At 43.2% G+C, this 14,966-nt stretch overlaps 1 protein-coding gene across 2 annotated transcripts in view; it reads left to right on the top strand.

The window, feature by feature from the left end:
* The window catches only part of LOC111862506 (dipeptidase 1), a 214,131-nt gene that overhangs the window by 70,592 nt on the left and 128,573 nt on the right, over positions 1-14,966 (top strand). The window lies entirely within an intron of this gene.

Genomic DNA, 14,966 nt, shown 5'->3' with positions numbered 1-14,966 from the left:
GTTACCTCTGATTTTGATGTGAAGAGAAATTTTAATGAGTGAGTCAGAAATAAGCGAAATTATAGCTCACATATATAAAAACATGGGCCTCATACGTGTAAAACATTCTAATCTATCATCCGATAAAGTGAAGTTCGGAGACAGGGGTGGATTAGGCAGCTGAGAAATCACTGTATGACCGATTTGCCTGCTGCACCCTTAGCTTAAAAGCAAACTTGGCGGATGATAAATGAATCTTTCGGACCAAAAACTATCCAGTTACGTCCTCTGCAACCCTTCAGCCGCTGAAGCACGCTTCAGGGCACACATCCAAGCCCTTCTCCACCACTAGACCCTACTGTTTCCATTTCTCTTGTAAAAATACACAGAAAGTAGTTCGCCTCTCATTTTTCCACTTCAATCTCCCCTCCTTGCTCTTATATTAAGTTACTGTTGTATACAAACAGATGGCTTCGTAAGCGACTTTGCCACAGTTACCCAATCAAAGACCGGAAATAGAGCGCTCGGAACGGAAATTTTTTCTTCCTATGAAAAGGAAAAGGAGAAAGGAAGAAACAGCAGCACTTTGTACAAAAGATGTGCTTCTGTTTACTTTTATTTATTTTCCTGTTCCTCCGCTTTTCATAACTTTCGATTGAACCCTCTTTCAATTCCCGAAATTGTGTCTTCTATGAAGAATGATCATACGTGACGTAACATTTACACGTAATGTGACCTTTGTTCCTTTAATTGAAGTTCATACGGTGGCATATAGACCCATTACTAGGCAACGACCGCAAAATAAGCAACCATACAATAGCCGTTGCCAAGTAACGGCCCTGGAAACAAGCATGTTTCCACGGCAACAACAGAATACAGCAATAATGTAAGCGGTGTTTTCTACGCGGTCAGTACCGACATGTTATAAGCAGGGCCATTTACTGATGTTTCGGAATCCCGTGTGGAGGCCGGGTCGAATACCTCCACCGTAGACCTGCGAGTCATAGGAGGCGACAAATAGGGAAGTCTCGAATCTGAGATAGTAAAATATGGCAGCGAGTTCCACGGGACTCGGACCCGAGAATGACTGCGTTGGCCAAGCCCAGCAGCAGTTGCAAACGACAGACCCGTCCTCCCGTCAGAGAGGGCGCCCCACATCAACAAATCTGCAACTGTCTGACAGTAATATAAATCATGTTGTAAACCCCAGATGGGTGCTTTATTCCAAGGCAGACTGGCAGACTGACCATCGGTCGTAACATAAGACTCGACTCGACGTTTCGGAGGAATTTTGCAGCTTCTTTATTCGTAGATGAAGAATAACCACATGCAAGTAAATAATTAAGGACTCTGTAAGTCTGTTTTCGTGCCCGACAAAAATGAATTATAATTAGATGAGACATACAAAGAAAAGCAGTAATAAATAAATCATCAACTCAGGCATGAAAGTTAACACCTCAGAAGCCCAGTGGTTACTATATGTACCACCTGCTTTAATATACCAAAACTCTGCATTCTGCCCACACAGTGTATCTGTGTGTTCCATGTGATTCTCACAGTAAACAGCGACTGTTTCCCTAAACAGCATTAACCGGTTGGGCTTTGTAGCGGAGATGTAATGTGTTTCCTGTGAGGTACGGACTGAATTGCTATATATTCTGCCCACACAGTGTATCTGTGTGTTCCGTATGGTTCTCACAGTAAACAGCGACTGTTTCCCTAAACAGCATTAACCGGTTGGGCTTTGTAGCGGAGATGTAATGTGTTTCCTCTGCGGTACGGACTGAATTTGTATATTTTATTTAGAAGAAATTCACTGCTTAACGGGTTAAACTTTTAAAGATTGAAAGGCTGTAAAAGCAGTAAACATTCACAGGGAAGTAGACCAAAAATAATGTGAAAGGTAATTAAGTTACGTGGCCATGTCTTTTGCACAGCAGTAGACTTACATGTCTGTGTGTTTACACAGCGGCCTGTATGTCCCCAGCAGCCCGGTTTGCCCGCACGACTTTGTGCTACGTTTGGGTGGTATGTGGTGGCTTGTGTGGGGTCACGTGCTTGTTAAGCCACTTTGTTCGGGCTGTCTGGAACGCGCGTGATCAGGTTTGCCAACACACTGCACCTACATTTCTCACGTTCTTAAATTGTGGGAGGTAAATTTGTGCAAGAAAAATAGTATAGAGCGATTCTGAGATAAGACACAGCTGAAATTTAAATGAAAAGCTAACTTTTTGGTGTGAAAATGAGGACACCTGTCATCATAGCTTCAGGGCAAGTTTAAGGTTGCGAGTACTATCATTAAATTAGCGTTGTGTGTTGACTCAACCAACCTTTAAGGCACCCTTCCATCTATCAATCAGTCCGTTAATAAATCCACTCATTAAGCAGCCTTTCCCTCTGTGCTTCAGTCCATTTCAATAAATCCATTGGATTGAAAGGATTCTGAGGATAGTGTATGCTTTACAGAACTATTAGGCTAATTTTGGACTCAATCCATCATCTGGTATAGAGAAGACATAAAACCACAACGTAAACAAATAACAGTGCTGGAACACCCTCCATATTCACCGGATCTAGCCCCCGGTAACTTTTTCTCTGTTCTTGAAGACAAAGGAAATATTGAAAGGAAGGCATTTTGATGACATTGATGACATCAGGAGAAATACTACGGCCCCTCTGAAGCGCATTCCCCAAAACCAGTTCCAAAATTGTTTTGAAGGGTGGTCTAGGCGTTGGTATCGGTGCATAGTTTCCCAAGGGGAGTACTTTGAAGGCGACCACAGTGATATTCAGCAATGAGGCATGTAACACTTTTACCACGATGCGTTCGCGAACTTTATTGTCAGACCACGTATGCAGGGAACTATCAGAGAGTTCACTGCGGAACAATCCAACCGAAAATAGAAATGTTATAATCTCATCAGCACTCGCCATTTCTGTAGAAGCTCTTTCGACAAACAAATGCTTGTCAGATTTGTGTGTTAGGGGATCAGACTTAAATCCAGTAACGTGTCAGCCGAAGAGGAGGAAGTACCAAAACAAATTTGATTTGTTTCTTCCAGTCCATCAGCAAATACAGTTTTTCTTTCTGTCTGCAGTGTCAACAACTTCAGTAAAAAGGGGGCGGGCAGAGAAAAACAAAACTCGACTGTCTGTGGAAGAGAAACTAGTCACTGTGGGGTAAAAACCCCATTTCTCTTTTCTTTCCGAATTCCTTCTCTAAATTTATCGTGAATGATTTCACGATGTTTTCAGCATCTAGATCATATAACAATGGAATTACAGAATGACTAATGAATTGGAAAGGATTTGGAAGGCGGCTGTCGAGGCCTAATCATAGTACTATCTCAATATTTACATGGAAGGACTGAAGAAAACACGGTATATCTTAGTCAAAATATCCGGTGTTCCGGCATAAATTCAAATCGAACACCTACTGAGCATGATTCTAAAGCTTTTTCCTCCATGCCGACCTACTCCGTTCCCCTCTGAAGTTATATAAAACTGTGTGCTGAAGTCCGTACGCCTGATCTGGTCTTCAGAGGGTAAATTCAGTTGCTCTTCCAGGACTGAACACAAAGCTGTGTGTCAGGAACTAGGAGAAAACAGAGACAGCAAGAGGATAAGGGAGGGCAAAATATAAAAAATTAGAATACAAATAGGAGAAGGAAAAGAGATGGAGAAAGAAGAGAAGAATGCAAGGAAGAAGAGGAATAAATAATAAAGGAGATGATGGAAAAGAAAATTAATATCCTCTCGTCAGGGGGGATATTACATAAGGACTATTACCGCAAGAGTTCAGTTGGGAAAATCTTGCTTCATATTTATCGTCAGACTGTCTTCTGTCTCAGTCATGCATATAGGATTTTGGTGGGGAAGCCAGAAACAGAGAGACCACTAGGAACACCTACCTATCTATCTATCTATCTATCTATCTATCTGTCTACCCATCTATCTATCTATCTATCAATGGCTCTACAGCCCTTGCGGGCCCTGGCCGCTTTTTCAGTTTCTTAATCCTAGGACAGTCAGTGCGAATCCTTGGAAAGGGCATCAGCTCGTCGCAAGGCCGTTAAAAAAACACAGACATCCATGCCTCGAGTGGGATTCGAACCCACTACCACAGTGTTCGAGTGGGCGAAGACGGTTCATGTCTTAGACCGCGAGCTCTCTGTGATCAGCAGGTCTAAACGTAGGGGAAGATAATATTAAAATATGTCTTAGAGAGATATATTAGCTGGTATGGACTGGACTGATCTGACTCCAGGATAGGGACCAGTGACGGGCTCTTGTGAACACGGTAATGAACTTTCGGGTTCCAGAAAATGTTTGGAAATTGTTGAGTAGCTGAACGACTGGAAGCTTCTGGAGAATGCCTCAGCTCCATGGAGTCAGTTATCCTCTGTCTTACCCCTGAGAAAATGTATTATCATCACTAAATATTCACTAACACTTCGCACAAATGTACGGAGGTTTTACAAGCGAGGCAGATGCAGAATGCACGGTATAATCCGGTTTTACTTACGCCCTTCAATCTGCAGAGTCTGCGAGTTTATGATCTCCAGGTTACCGCAGATTTGGTATGCTGAATTTTTTGAATAGAAGGTAACGTTTTATCGTGAACCCCTGACGCGTAATTCTCGGAATTCAGTAGAATGTGTTTCATGCGCTGATTCCTTTTCGTAAACGGACGATGCATAAGGAACTTCTCCTCCATATAAACAACTTTCCGTGATCAGAAACACATACACACAGAAACCCAGAAAAAATCCCCTATCAATTTATTTCAGTATATACAGCTTTATATTTCATCTTAAAACGAAGGTCTGTTCATGTTTTAAAATTTGAAAAAAATGAAAAGAAGACTTCAGTTTCTCATATTACGTACAGAAAAGAAAGAAGGGCGCAGTTCTGGTGTACACTACGAACTTCCAGTGGAGGTGTAGCTCCAGCATTCTTCAGTGCTGGACAGGAGGGAATATTGGGTTCGTGTCCCAAAATATTTAAGTTCCTTGGGGTGGGGTGAGACTGAATCCACTTGGCCACTACTGGCCTATTGTACCAGCCCCAGATGATGGGTGTGGAGTAGTAGGTGGAATGAGAATTGGCAGGGGAAACTGAAGTACTCGTAGAAAACCTAACCCGGTGCCACTTTGTTCACCACAAATTCCACATGACATTACCTGTGCTCGAACACGGGTCGCCGCGGTGGGAAGCCGGCGTCTAACCGCTAGATCACGGCCTTTTCTCCAAAAGATTTACTCCCGGGGAATAGAATTACGGTGCCCGATGGATACGGAACTAGGGGNGTGATCAGCTCGTCGTAAGGCCTCTACCTGTACACAAACACAGAAAAACGCACACAAACATCCATGCCCTGAGTGGGATTCGAACCCACGATCCCGGCTTCCGAGCGAGCGAAGACAGTGCATGCCTTAGACCGCTCGGCTACCGTGACCGGCCAGTTACACTAGTTTTACTTTACACAAACTAATAAGACTCACTTACGAAAAAAGCGAACGAAGGCAGGTTTTATAAATATCGAAGAGACAGAGTGACAGGCCTTAGCACGTGACAATTCGTCGTACAGGGCACGTGGATTTTTTTTTATTCTGAGGTTAAACTGTGACCCTCCAGACAAAGCTCGGGTCTTGCCAGTGAGGTGAGCTGTGAGTGTGTGACTGTGTATGCTCACACTCCAGGGCACTTCACCTCACGGTTCACTTACTGAAGCTGTCATTCACATGAGTAAGGTCAGTAGTTCAGTTCTGTCTGTCTGCGTATGGGGGGAATGGATATATAAATCCAGGTTTTCTTGGAATCGGCACTAGTTGGAGGTGAGTGGTCAGCTTCACGACACGGCTAATTTATCCTCGGTGAAAGAGCCAAGGTGCTCATTGGAAATCAGGCTGTTTGAGCCCCTGAGGCGGTCTGGACGTTGTGGAGAAGAGAAAAATATTGACCCTACCGAGACTCGATCTCCAACCCCTTGGTCGTCCAGCCCGTAGTCAGTCGCTGTACCGAGTGACCAATCTCTGCTCCCTACCAGCCCCAGGATCCAGTTTAATTTTCTTATCGCTCCACGCAGATAAATTCTCGAGTACTCTCTTGCTAAACCCCGGCAGTTTTACTGTACGTTCTCTGACTAAACAACCCTAATCCATCATTTGACGCGGGGTAACGTCAGAATCTCAAGATTGATTTTCCCCCCTATCACAATATTTTCTTATACAACTTACACGAGAAAGTAAAATCTTAACAAGAAGTTCTTGGAAGAATCTCCTACTTTCCTTTGATACGATACGGACTTCAAAGAAAACAACGTCTCCAACAATTCTTCGTTGCCACGGGAACGTGTTTACAGAGTCATTACTTAGCAATGTTAGGGGGATGCAAATCAAAGTCACATTGTGACTGAAGGTCAATCAGTCAGTAAATCTTGGTTTCGAGCCCCATCTGGGGCTTTGTGGGGTGCCTCTCTGACGAGAGGACGGGTCTATCTTTTATATATGCTGCTGGTCCTTGCCAGCACAGTCTTTCTCGGGTCATAGTCCCTTGGGACTCGCGACCATATTTTACTGACTCAGATTTTGGACTTCCCTTTTCGTCGCCTCCTACGACTGGCAGGGTTGCGGTGGAGGTTCATTTTTTAAGACTGTATATACAGCTTACGTCATGTTACAACGGATGGAGGATCAACTCGTACTGCAAGTGCCTACACAAGACCTGCTGTACCATCGATCAATGGGCCAACAGCCCACACAACCCCTTTGCTTAATTTATACCCCCCCATACCATTTCAAGCTCCTATCTGAAACACAAGGGGCAGGTTTGTATATTCCCATGCTTTTGATAAATACGAGTATATTTCAAAACGCATGTACAGAGTGGCGCACGAAATGATCCAGTGTTTGATTTAGTATTAATTATTTAACCGTGCAACACGATAACACTTATAATCATAGAGATTAGTTCTTATTCTTCCCGAGCGCTCTAGTGTCGTCCTGTTCCTGCTCATGCGCCAGTTTACACAAGATGGCTGACAAAGGAAAATGTCCGTAGAACAACGCGTAATAACAGTGTTGTTCTTTGCTGTATTTGCCCAGTTCCATCAAGAGGTAGCCACTTCTAAATACTAGAACCTTGAAGTGTAAGACCCGCTGTCTTATAGGATATAACGAGACAAGTCAAGCTGAAGGTCAGAGACCTTTCGGATGAATGTGCAGCTTTCATCTTAAGGGTCGAAGAGTAAGACAAAGGAGGTAGTTGGCTATAGCGGTAACTTTTCTGACTTATATTCGGGAGATGATAATTCGAATCTCTGCCAGGACAACTATCATGATTGATGTTTTTCATTAAATTCCTCAGTTCGTCCATGCTAATTATGGGAAATTAAATAAAAATAACAACAAAACTACTGTTGGAAGCAGTGTTTCCTATGTGGTTCGCTCCGAGCCTATATCACGCGACCGACTGTTCAGTTCAGCTAGTACAGTGAGTGGAGTGGAGGGAGTTTGTTGGCGAGTGAGTGAGAGGGCTTCTGCGGTTCACTCTTTGTGAGCTGTTGTTGTTAGAAGCTGGTAGCTGAGGCACGGGGATACTTCGGGAACGCAGAGGAAGAAAAAAGTCCGCCGTTGGAGGCCGTTACCAGACAACGACTTGTGAACACACAGCAGGCTAAGAAGACTTAGTACATGCTGTAGTTAACATCAGAGTTTGTGAATTAGACAGAGCGCTGTAGTTATTTGTAGTTATGTTCTGTAAGTGTTCAATAAATTCAGTTACCAATTCAAACCAAGTATGTAGTCACACTATGTCATATGACTATACATATATTATCTGAATTCATATAATTATCATATAAATCATCTATGCTATGTAATCTGAGATGCTGACATCGTCGGTAAATAAATCGTAAGTGGATGAGAATAATCTAAGTGGCAATCTTGCTGGTTACTTGGTTTTCTTAGTTTTCGATCCTGAAGATGGAAGCATTAATTTGCTCCGAAACGTCGGTAAATTACTAACCAATACCCGGGGTTGCATGGTAGGAATGTGATCCAAATCATTTCGGAGAGCTTGGTAAACGCAAGCTAAAGGAAACTGCTCTTTTTTTTCTATATTGACAGACATGACGTGACGGTTGATGTGCGTCATTTGTTTATCTACACCCACACCTCTCGCCGGAAACGGATTCGCCGAGACCAGACGAAACAAATGACAGTGTTTTACATTCTGAGAGGCGCGCCATCGTTTTGGAGATGGGTGACACGGAGAAAGGACAGATACATAGAAGCAGAGATAAAACGCGAGGGGAGAATTTTGCACATCAATCTCTTAAAATCTCTTTGAGATTCCTGTTACGAAATTACAACCACAGATAAAAGAAACGGTTTTCAGAAGCAAAGAGATACATGTGCGGCACGCTGTTCCATGGCCTCACTTTGACAACGGCGTGCAATCAGCAGCAATCATATCGCAGGTTGTCATAGCCGTAGTGCTCTAAACCTCCCTAATACGAGAGATTCTCGATTCGAGCCTTGACCGGGACGCCGGGTATCCTGTTTGAGATTTTTCATAGATTTACTCAGTACCCCCTGGAAAATTCCGGGTAAAATGTAAAAAGGTAAAGTTGTCCCTGTGCTTAACTAATTAAGCACTACGCCATGAAGGCGTATGGGGGAGTGGATGTATAGATACAAATTTTCTTGATGTCGACACTAGTTGTTGAGTGGTCAGCTTCACGCCCCTGCCGCTTTACCCCCGAGGTATAGGAGGTTGGGTGGACCCTAGAGCAAATCTGGACGACTTGGAGGAAAGAAAATTCTTGACCCCACCGGGACTCGAACTGCGACCTCTCGGTCGTCCTGCCCGTAACCAGTCCCTATACCGACTGAGCTATCCCGGCTCTTGGAAAATTCCGTGAGGATGCCCTAAAAGCAACTACGAACGCCTCCTTCCAGATACTTGCCAATTCAACAGTCACATGTCATCCCACTTTCGAAGCTAGCGATGCTAAGCTAAGCTATTCACGCTGCAGACATCTTACTGCACGGAACCGAGAAATGTTTTTCGCGTGTTTCATTAAATACTTCATTACATCGAAAAATACTTCGCATAAAAACGTCAGTTATTTACTGAAATTAGGTTTTTATGCCATGCTTGCATCAAATGCGTTTTTGCGTCATGAACTAATTCTCAGAAATGTGCTGTACTCGTGTGTGTGAAAAATAAACAAATCCTGCCATCTCTTGATGTATTAACTGAAATTTATGTGTTCTTACACAGTTCATTAACTTACCGCGACTATTGTTATTATTATTATTATTATTATTATTACTCTACAGCCTTTCGTTGGGCCTTAGGCGCTTTTTCAGTTTCTAAAACCTATAAACATTCGGTATGACACCTTTGACGGGGGATCAGCATGTCGAAAGGCCTCTACCTACTCACAGAACAATACAGAGTGAACGCACACAATACAGACATCTATGCCTTGAGTGGGATTAGAACCCATGATCCCAGCGCTCGAGTGAGCGAAGACAGTTCATGCCTTAGACGGCGCGGCCACTGTGACCGGCCAACCATGACAGTACTTACTCATGGAGCTGAGCCCTTCTTGAGGAGCCGCCAATTCTGCAGCTACTCAATAACTTCCCAGCATTTTATGGAACCCGAAGGTTCATCACCGTGTTCACAAGAGCTCTCCACTGGTCTCTATCCTGAACCAGATCAGTCCAATCCATACCATCCCATCCTATCTCTAAAATCCATATTAATATTGTCAACCCACCTACTCCTTGGTCTTCCCAGTGGTCTCTTTTCTTCTGGCTTTCCCACCAATATCCTATATGCATTTATCTGCTCCTATTCGTGCTACATGGCCTGCCAATCTCATCCTCCTTGACTTTATCATACTAATACTTGGAGAAGAGTACAGGTTATGAAGCTCCTCATTATGCAGTTTTTTCCAACCTCCTGTCACTTCATCTCTCTTCGGTCCAAATATAACTATGACAATATAAAACAAAATTATGTATTTTACTTTAAATGCGAATACGGGGAAGGTAAATAAGTCATAGGACACTTTTGCTGTAACATACTGAGGACGAATTCGCGTTCCTGGTTCCAATAGGGCACGCCCTCTCAGTTGCCAAGATTAACGCGAACTATGCGTCAGTAGCAAGGAGAGGTACAGAAGCCAAAAGAAGTGTTGAAAGGGAATGAGAGCTTAAGGAAAGAGATTGGTACGGAGATCTTTTTTACTTGTCTGAGCGTCACTCGAGACGGAAGCAGATTTTGGTTCGCAGTGCACACAATTCTTTCTTTGTTTCAAGCCTTACGCAATTTGTTTCCCCGGGTTTAGTTTTCAGGTGTTTCAGAGTGTTACAGTCTTCAAGGAGAGAAGTCTGCTGAAAGTCACTAATGAAGTTACGTTGCTAGTAAAGTTCTCAGTCAGCTAAAATTTCTATCACCATTATCAGCACGCACAAACAGCAGTTCATTTGTTCACAGTCCAAAGAGAGGAGAAAGCCCGAAAAAATTTATTCAAGTTGCGAGGCTTCTGACTGGTACTCGGAAGGTACTCTCGGCTGACACCTACTGTTGTGACTGGTACTCGGGTGGTGCTCTCGGCTAAGACACATACTCTTGTGACTGGTACTCGGAAGGTACTCTCGGCTGACACCTACTGTTGTGACTGGTACTCGGAAGGTACTCTCGGCTGACACCTACTGTTGTGACTTGTACTCGGAAGGCACTCTCGGCTAAGACAACTACAGTTCTGACTGGTACTCGGAAGGTACTCTCGGCTAAGACAACTACAGCTCTGACTGGTACTCGGAAGGTACCCTCGGCTAAGACAACTACAGTTCTCACTGGTTCCCGGAAGGTACCCTCGGCTAAGACAACTACAGTTCTGACTGGTACTCGGAAGGTACCCTCGGCTAAGACAACTACAGTTCTGACTGGTACTCGGAAGGTACTCTCGGCTAAGACAACTACAGTTCTGACTGAGGTATCATTCGATTTCCCTCAGTCCCTCCGTTCAAATCGTAGGATAGTACCTCGTACCGGATACAAACGACTTCCTTCCAAATAATTTCCATTTCGTTACACGTCAATCATCTCATCACTTGACGTACGTTCTCGGCTACAGAAAATGTCGTTAAATAAACCATAAATAAGTAACAACAGGAATGTGTTTTTGCGGCTGGAATGTCTGCAGAATATGCCATCACAAAGCGCTTCTACTCATGTTATAGTATTAACGGAGAGGAAGACATAATCCAGGAAGACCAAGGCGAAGACGGCTAGATGGCTTGCTGATGATGACGAGAAATATATTCTCTCTTTTCCATAAAACAATTTTGTAAAAAACACTTCTTCGAAGTTGCGTACTTTGGAATATCCAAGGGAAAAAATGTGTGTTACAGTTTCGAGCGTTACAGTATTTTCGCATTTTGACTCTGATCCTGCCAAATACAGTCATGTTCATAGAAAAGATATTACTGTAGTATACAAACTGGTTACTGGGCAGCGTATCAAGAAAAAGCACAGTAAACACTCGCTAATCCGGAATATTTGGTGTGGAAAAGCTCATTATGTTTAACGGATAATCCGGATTAATGAAGCAAAAGGTAGTCATAAAAGACAGAAAAATGGAGAATTTAGTAATATAGATAGTGCTTATAAAACTAAATAGAAAAATCGCTTGCAGAAATTTCTTCCTCTGTTAGATGCTGAAATTCAGGGTCTCCTTCGTCCAGCTGAAGCCAATCTTGGATATTTTCTTGCTTGGTTTCAGTCTCTCCAGCTGCCCTCAACACAGTCTGAAAGTCCTCTTGCTCCTAAATCCCACTTGCCGTTAAAGTATATACTCAACCGTGAGCAGAAATGTTCATTTGTTCATGTTTCGATCCGGATTGGCGATGGCTTACTGTAATGCAGTTGCAAGTATAGTAACTTGCAGTGAAGAAGTAGTCTTCGGCGATGGTGTGACGTTGTTGAATACTGTTATGCCTCTGTACGAGTTTGATGAAATCACTTCATTTCGGAAACTGCGTTTATTCCCGTCTTCAGGTGTGCACAAGAAAGAAAGTAAATACTGTCATGTATTTACAGTGACCATAGACGGGGGTTAAGGGTTGAATGATTGGATTGACACTCTCTGCACGCGACTGAGAACTACAAATAATTACGGCACTATGGCTGATCCACACACTTTACAGTTCACCATTACACACACAATAATGTCAGTCTTCACTTGTCGTATACTTGCAACAGATTTATAAGAGTCTCACTGTCATTGCAGCACACACGAAGTCTTCTTCTCACAAACTAATTCCTTTCTTGTCATCTCAAGAGACTCCCTGAATTCTCCTCCCATCTGTCCTCGGGGCCGCCCCAACAGAAAACACTGTTTCCTAAAAATTCCTCTGTTTTTACGGAGGTGTTTACCTCGCCGTAACATAGAAACTGTAGGTCTTTGATTGTTGCTTGCGTCTTCTTTGCAGTGGCAATGTGTTTAGAGAGCCGTTACCTAGCGACGGTAGGAGAGACACAGGCACATAGAGAATAATGTGTATTCATAAACCTCCTTCAATTATTTTTCCAAATTAAGAAAAACAGGATGAAAATGAACCATAACATCAGCAAGCGACACTGTATATCTTCTCTGTTTTCCTATTATAAGGCGAATTCAGTACTGATTTCGGCCGGTCTCGAAACACAGACCCTATGCCTACAGTATATTCTGTTCAGTATGGCTGGCTTTTCGGAATATTCTGCCTGCTGCCATGTGTGCACCAGAGAGTATATTCCCATTGCCCTCAATGCTACCCTCTGGTATTTAACACAAAGCACAAATTCCGGTCTCCGTTGCATCAAGGTTTCACACTTAGTTAATTACATGGAAGGTAAATTTAGGCCACAGCATGGACCTCACACAATCACGCATTGTAAACACTAACACATAGATATTGAAGATTCATGTGAGAAATGGATCCATCTATAGCTCTGCAGCCCTTTGTTGAGCCTTTGCCGCATTTTGAGTTTCTCAGTCCTATACAGAGTCAGTGGGACTCCTTGGACGGGGGATCAGCCTCTCGCAAGGCCGCTACCAACATACAGATATTCATGCCATGAGTGGGGTTCGAAACCACGATCCAAGTGTTTGAGCGGGCGAAGACAGTTCATGCCTCAGACCGCGCGCGTGGCCACTGTCAATGACTATAAATGAAGCTGCTTTCGTCAGATCAAAGAACAGAAATAGTTCTGTAAGGACGGAACTGTGAAAATATTGGACAGATGCAGTTGTCCCTGTGCTTAATCAATTGTTATGTCATGAAGGCATACGGGGAAGTCGATGTATAGTTCCACCACTTTCGACCTCGGCGCTAGATGGAGGTGAGTGGTTAGCTTCACGCCCCTGCCGCTTTATTGCAGGGAAAATTTCAGCCACTTCCCTTCGATACGAGGCTGGGTGGGCCACCGAGACGGTCTGGACTCTGTGGGGAACAGAGAAAATCTTACCCCTGTCGGGAAACGAACATGGTCCGTCCAGTAGACTAGCAATTAAAGAGTTACGGATTACCATTTGAGGGGGGGGGTTGTTTAGAAAATTGAAAATTCTGGTGAAATCAATTTTGGGGAGGGAACAAGTACTAGAATGGAGTTTTATCTCGAGTTTGAATATATATATATAAATTTGGAAACTCGACAAGCTTTTGTTTTGTGGGGGTTCCTTTTTAGTATGCAGAAAGGACACGGAGTCTCAGAACCCACACTCGCGTTTCTACCAAGAGCGTTCGAGTAAATTATATTTATAAATGTATGTGTCGTTTCGTAATGCTTGCTACCATTCAGTCCAGAGCCTTCTGTCTTCTCATCTGCTGTCTAAAAGCGTAAAAATTAGAATATACAACACTATAATCTTGCCTGTGGTTATGTATGGGTGTGAAACTTGATCTCTGACATTAAGGGAGGAACATACACGTAGACTGAGGGTGTTTGAGAACAGGGTGTTGAGGAGAATATTTGGACCGAAGAGGGATGAACTGATAGGAGGTTGGAGCAAACTGCATAATGAGGAGCTTCATAACTTGTACTCTTCTCCAAGTATAATTAGAATGATCAAGTCAAGGAGGATGAGGTGGGCAGGGCACCTAGTACGAATGGGGAAAAGAGGAATGCATATAGGATATTGGTGGGAAAACCAGAAGGAAATAGACCACAGGGAAGACCAAGACGTAGGTGGGTGGACAATATTAAAATGTATCTTAGATAGGATGGGATGGTATTGATTGGATAGATCTGGCTCAGGAAAGGGACCAGTGGAAGGCTCCTGTGAACACGGTAATGCACCTTCGGGTTACATAAAATGCTGGAAAGTTCTTGAGTAGCTTCACAATTGGCGGCTCTTCAAGCTGGCTGCGGATTCATTTTACTGATTATCAGGAGTTTTAGATTATCCGGCAACTAAGCCGTCGTTTCCAAGCTTATTCCGTACACAGGCGAGTAATGCAAAAATTAATTTTCCTTTTATTTAGTCATTTATGACTCCAATATTCTGATGTATTTGTTTAAATGCCCTGCTGTCATGTCATTAAGCAAATGCACTACACAACCAGAGCTACCTGAGTCACTGATGCAGGACAAGATTCCTTACGTAACAGAGTATGAATGAATTAAACAAATTTTCAAATTTGGATTAACTCTCAACTTGAATGTGACACCGAATTGTTTGGTAGAAACTTACCAACGTTTTCGAGGAACCTGCTAATTCCATTTTCACGGTATATGAATCTTCCTTGAAAATGGAGACAAAATTTTCATTCGAAACGTTTTGCATATTACATTATTTTTATATACTGAAGATGAACACAGCACGTTACCTCGAAATGTTAGTACCTATCTACCAGATTTCACGGCGTCACATCCCAGAGGACGATAATATTGATAGTTGCCGCTCTGAGAACCTCGAATCT

The sequence above is a fragment of the Cryptotermes secundus genome, unplaced genomic scaffold (genome assembly GCF_002891405.2).
Source record: "Cryptotermes secundus unplaced genomic scaffold, Csec_1.0 scaffold816, whole genome shotgun sequence".
NCBI lineage: Eukaryota > Metazoa > Arthropoda > Insecta > Blattodea > Kalotermitidae > Cryptotermes > Cryptotermes secundus.
This window is presented reverse-complemented; position numbering and strand designations above follow the sequence as displayed.